The sequence below is a fragment of the Arvicanthis niloticus genome, chromosome 2, assembly GCF_011762505.2.
Source record: "Arvicanthis niloticus isolate mArvNil1 chromosome 2, mArvNil1.pat.X, whole genome shotgun sequence".
Taxonomy (NCBI): domain Eukaryota; kingdom Metazoa; phylum Chordata; class Mammalia; order Rodentia; family Muridae; genus Arvicanthis; species Arvicanthis niloticus.
Window position 1 is genome coordinate 7,819,831 of NC_047659.1, and position 6,000 is coordinate 7,825,830.

Consider the following 6,000-nt stretch of genomic DNA (forward strand, 5'->3'; position numbering starts at 1 on the left):
TACAGGAGTTGATTCTTGCCTTCTATTACGTAGACTCTGGGTATCAAACTCTGGTCCTCAGGCTTGGCCGAAAGCGATTTTGTTCATTGAGCCATGTTGACAGCCCCTATCTTTGACATATTTAAAAAATAGCTACCCCGCCCCCTGTATATAGAATTGGAATATAATTAATAAGGTTGATTTAATAATTGAACTTTGTACCCTACGAATAAAAGACTCATTTCTTTGCCAGAGCCCATCAAACATTTATGAAAATTGATCATATATTAAGCCATAAAGAAAAAAAAATCCAATAGAATCCCAAAAGCCAATGAAGGAAAAGCCTCATCTTGACCAAAGTGCAATTAGGGTTAAAGATTATTAAGAAAGGTTTAAATTAACAAGCCAACCATTTGAAAATTAACAACCACGTTCGTAAATAACCAAGTAAAACCTGTGTTGTGACAAAGTCGGGTAACAAGCCAGGGTGACAAACCACTTAGAGAAGTCACACTTTAAAATGCCACATGAAGACTGGACAGGAAGGCAACTGCCATGCAAGGAAGAGGGGACCCACACATGAGGACCAGAAATTTGTGTCTGAGAAACAGGACAAGAATCAGCAAATGAAAATCCAGCCAAAGATCAATAAAGATAAAATGCAAATCTAATAAATAAGGAAGGAGGCAAAAAAGAATGGTTTTCCAAAAGTCTAATAAATTAGGTAGATTTCCAGTGGAGAGAGAAATCAGGACCAAGTGTAGGACTTATGACTTATGTAGACTTATGACAAAATCATAAGTCAAGTTTTAGAGTAACACTTTTGGCATGCTACTGGGAAATACTGGTGTGACCCAAAGGTCAGAGGGAGAAACAGGAAATCTTATCACCAGGAATGAATTAAAACCATGGGGGAAGGATATACTTGCTGAAGAATACTGGTTCTGATCCTTCTTCTGGCAAGTTCTTCCTGTTTGATTCAGGGCATCAGGGGTTAAAAGTTTCTTTGTTGGTGTTAAGAGTGTAGTGTTCCACTGAGGGTGGGGGTGGGCCCCAGGTAGGGGCTGGGGGATGGCACCCTCCTTTAATCTTAGCATTTAGGAGGCAGAAGTAGGCAGATCTCTGAGTGTGAGGCTAGCCTGGTCTATAGAGTGAACTCCAGGACAATCAGGACTTCACAGAGAAACCCTGTCTCAAAAATTAAACAAACATACAGATAGATAGATCAATAAATAGATAGGTAGGTAGGTAGATAGATAGATAGATAGATAGATAGATAGATAGATAGATAGATAGATAGAATAGCTACTGTAGTGTTAAAGCCAAGTGTGGTAGCTGCCCTAGCTCTGTTTGCTTCGTTTGACTGTCACCTTAACACAGCCTAGGGTCAGCCCGAGGAGATCCTTGGTTAGGGAGGGAATTGCCTACATCAGACTGTTCTGTGAGCAGATGTGGGGACCTGTCTTGTTTGTAAACTGATTTGGGAGGCACAGCCCACTGTGGGCATCATCGTCTCTAGGCAGGTGTCCCTGGGACATACCCGAAAGCTAGCTCAGCGTGAGCCTGAGTGACCCAGCCAGCAATGATCCTCCATAGCCTCTGCTTTGGAGAGTCTTCTTAGGATAGAGAGGAATGACACACAGCCAGGATCCTGAGGTAGCAGAAGCCACCAGGACACTCCTAACTCACCTTCTAGTGTCCTCTATCTCTCAACTAACCTCGAGGTCCAGGACTTTCAAGTTTGACTTTGAGTGTCTTTGACATCCCTAGTTTATGGTTAGCCCATGAGGTGATGCCGTCACAGTGTTGCAGTGGTGACAGCTAGGACTCTTGTGACTTTGCCAGCTGGTACCACACTTTTTAGATGGATGAGGCAGGGCTGTATTGCTACCTGTCTCCACTAAAACAAGGCTCCAAGTAATAGATGCGGTTAGCATTCTATAGCTGGTGTGATGCTGTGGGGTTGGTGTTGATGGCCAGCCTGACAGAATCTAGACTCTCCTAGAGATGGGTCCCTGAGCATGCCTGTGGAAGATTACCTTGAGTATACAAATTGATGTGTGAAGATGGATCTTAATTGTGGGTGAGACCATTTGCCGGCCAGAGGATCCTGGACTGCATAAACAGAGCTAAGCACGCAGACATTCCTGTCTTCTTTCTGACTACTCTGCCTCTGTGACTTCCCCCACAGTCTCTCAGGTTGAGAGACCACAACCTGAACTGAGCTAGGATAGGCACTTCACTTCCCCCTTACATTGCTTTTGTCAGAGTGTATATCACAACAACACAAAAAGAAACGAAGGCAGGGACCCTCCAAGTCTATTCCCCTGCCTCAGAAAGCAGGAGAGCACTTGTTACATGATTCGTGAGACTGAGCCAACCACAGCAAGACACTCAGTGTGCTTGTCTCAAGCCACGAGATTTTGACACTACATATTACCAAAGCACAACCCAGTGTTCTAATTTGATTTCTGTTACTGTGATAAAACACCATGACCAAAAGCAAGCTGTGGAGGAAAGGGTCTGTTTGACTTACAGGATACAGCCCATTGAAGGGAAGAGTAAGGATGGGATTTCTAATGTGAACCCACAGAACAACACACCGAGTTCAAAGCACTTGATGGCTTTTCCAGCCCAAGGCTTCCATAAGCCTCCCTGCAAATAACATGGTCTGGTGCATCATGGCAACATGCTACTCTCGGGAAGCCATCTCTGAATTAGCTATTTTCTATGCTGTGATAAAGCCCCATGGAGAAAGCCACTTAGAGAAGAAAGAGTTTATTTTGGCTTATGGTTCCAGAGAGTTCATCATGGTTGGAAGGCACAGCAGTGGGCTGCAAGCATAGAGCAGGAACAGGAAGCAAACAGAGAGTGAGGTGAGAACTCAACACTCTCATCCCCTCCTCAGCGATGTGCTTTTTTCTATGTTGCATGGTTTTGTTTTGTTTCTTTGAAACCTACAAGCTTGCTCCCCACTCCCCAGCCAGCAGGGACACACCCTCAAATAAAACCACACTTCCTAATCCTTCCCAAATAGTTCTGCCAACAGAGACAGAGTATTCAAATATCAGAGCCTATGGTGGGGGCATTCTTCTTCAGATCACCAAACCTGTGTATCCCGGGCTAAGTTTTTGACAGAGAAGAGCTGTCTCAAGCCGAGAGCCAGAGTGATGCCTATTGTTAAAATTCTGGAACCATCCTTCACGATGTCTAGAACATAGCAAGGATGCTTAGTAAAAGCCTTTGTGGTTTTACATTGCTCCAAGTTCTGAACCTCCAATATTGTGATTGTCTACTGGAGAACAGAAAAGATACAAAGAAAAACACTATAGAGTTCTGGAAACAGTCATACAACCAAGATGCAAGAATTCATTTTCAGGTTTCTCAGCACCTAGGAGGCAGAGGCACGTGGATCTCTGAGTCTATCAGTTGGAGACAGCCAAGGTTACACAGAGAGACCTTCTCCCCTGTAGCAGGACACTTATTCTGCTACATTGTATTTGCAGTGGAGCTTGATGATCAGGCAGCAGAAGAGGAGGTGGAGCTGGGAGAAAAAGAAAGGAAGGGGAGAGGAGAAATAGAGGGAGGGGAGAAGAGGGAGGCTATGGACCGTTGGAGAACCACAGATGGGTTAAAAGCTGTCCTGGGTAGCAACATCTATCAAAAGGCTAGATATTGGGTAACAACTCTAATTGTGTGGGCATCTTGTTGATTGAGCATTTCTAAATATATGAATCCTTTAGATAATCATTAAGCTTTCAGAGTCTCATTTCTACCTGGTACTGTGAGGATGGCAGATATTGTCTGGGGTTCAGCCGAGCTTTGTAGATGCAGCATAGGGGATTGGCAGAGCCATCCCCCATGATGGCATTTCATGGGTGCCAGGGCCTGCACATCTAGCTAGCTGGAGCTGCGGTCAGAGCCTAGGAGCAGCGGGAACAAGGAGCCGCCCAAGAACAAGCCAGACGGAGTGCTGTTTTCTAAATATCACCCGCTACACTCCCCTGGCCAAAAAAATCCTTCCTTCCTTTCTTGCTTTCCATTTGACTGTGCTTTCTTTACCCATTCCCTTTTTTACTAACTTGTTTTGAAAATTATATGTATTATATATAATGTGTATAAACTATATATGTACAAATATATATAATTATAATATATAAAATTATATATCTTTTTATATAAAACATAAAAAATATATAAGATTATATATATATATATATATATATATATATATATATATATATATATATGTATTTATATATGCTGGTTCAGCACCCATATTTGGCAGCTCACAGTGTCCTGTAGCTCCAGCTTCAGAGAGTCTAATGCCCTCTTCTGGACTCCTAGGGCCCCTGCACTCACATGCACATACCCAGACACATAATTAAAAGTAAAGTAAAACTTTAAAAATATCATCATTTGAGACAAGGTCTCATAGAGTCCAAGATGTCTTCAAACTCACTATGTAGACAACGGTGACCTTGAACTCCTGATCCTCCATAGTCCCAGAATTACAGGTATGTACCACCATGCTGGGTTCGTGGATCTGAGATTCTAACCCAGAGCTTCGTGACTTCTTGGCAAAGCCTCCCAACTGAGCTATATCTGCCACCCTTGGTATTACTTCCTAGTTCTTTCTGTGCTTGATTGACTTCATGTAATCTAAGCTAGTCAGTACTTTTCGTTTTCTTTCCAGGCTGTACTCGGTAGAGAGATTGAGCTCGGTCTTCATCACTGTTACGCAGCAGAGTGTTTTATTTCCTCCCGGCTCTAAGCCAGCATCTGTCACTTCGGCTGCCATCTCACTCAGATGTGAGTCATGCTTTGCTGTGTTTGCCCATGGCCGCTTACATGTCACACTTGATGCTGCCCCGCAGCTTCTCCGTCATCTTTCACCCATTCTGTCTGCCAAGATCCACAAGCAGTGATGCTCTTTAGTCTATCAGAATGTTGATTTTGCCTCCACTTCTTGGAGTGTGTGTGTGTGTGTGTGTGTGTGTGTGTGTGTATGCAGGTCAGAGGTCAACACTGGACGTCTTCTTCTGTTGCTGTCTTATTGCCTTGAAACAGTGTCTTTCACTGCACCAGTAGCTTACTGGTTTAACTAGACTGGCTAGCCACTGAGTTTCTGGGGTACACCTTTCCTTGTTACCCAGTGCTCAGGTTGCAGGGATGCACAACCATGCCCAGCTTTGTATGTGAGTGCGGGGACTTGAACTCGGGTCCTCCTGTTTGCACATGTAAGTGCTCTTATGCACGGAGGAATCTCTCTAGCACCCCCACCTTATTTTTTGTGACAAGGCCTCTCACTGAACCTAGAGCTCACTAATTGGCTACACTGGCTCCCAGCAAGCCTCAGGGAATGCTCCTGTCAGGTTTGCATGAGCGTGTCTGGTGTTTTTATGTGGGTTCTGGGGATCTGAACTTGCACACGTCTGAACAGCACACACCATGCTGGTGCAGCAAGCACTTTGCTGACTGAGCCGACTCTCGCAGCCTTGCTCCCACTCTCGAAAGGCAATTTAGCTGAAAGAAGGTTCAGACTGATGAATGCTTGCTTTAATTGCCTTGACTATGCTATAACAATAATGTTCTCCAGCCTTTCCTGTGGCTGATGGGTTTGTGGTCTCACTGGGTTGTGTCTCAGATGGCTAAAGAAAGCATTCTTCCTCTTGAGATGCTGAGCCACACCTTGGTCCTGTCCCTGGCCATGTGTGACCTTGGACCTAGTTGCTCACCGTCCTCAGTTTTGCTAGCCTAGCTTAAAGGGCATTTGCTGCTGCTGCTGTTGCTGCTGCTGCCTGGGCTGGTTGCCATGGTTACCCTCACCTGGGGTTGGCTAGAACTGCAGTAACGAAGGACCACAGGCTGGCTAGCTTACAAAATAGAAATGCGTTTTCTCAGTTCCAGAGGACACAATTCTAAGAAGAGATGTTGGCAGAGCTGGCTTCTTCTGAGCCCTCTGTCTTTGGCAGATCGATATCATCTCCCAGCATTTCCCTGTGGTACCCATCTCTCTTC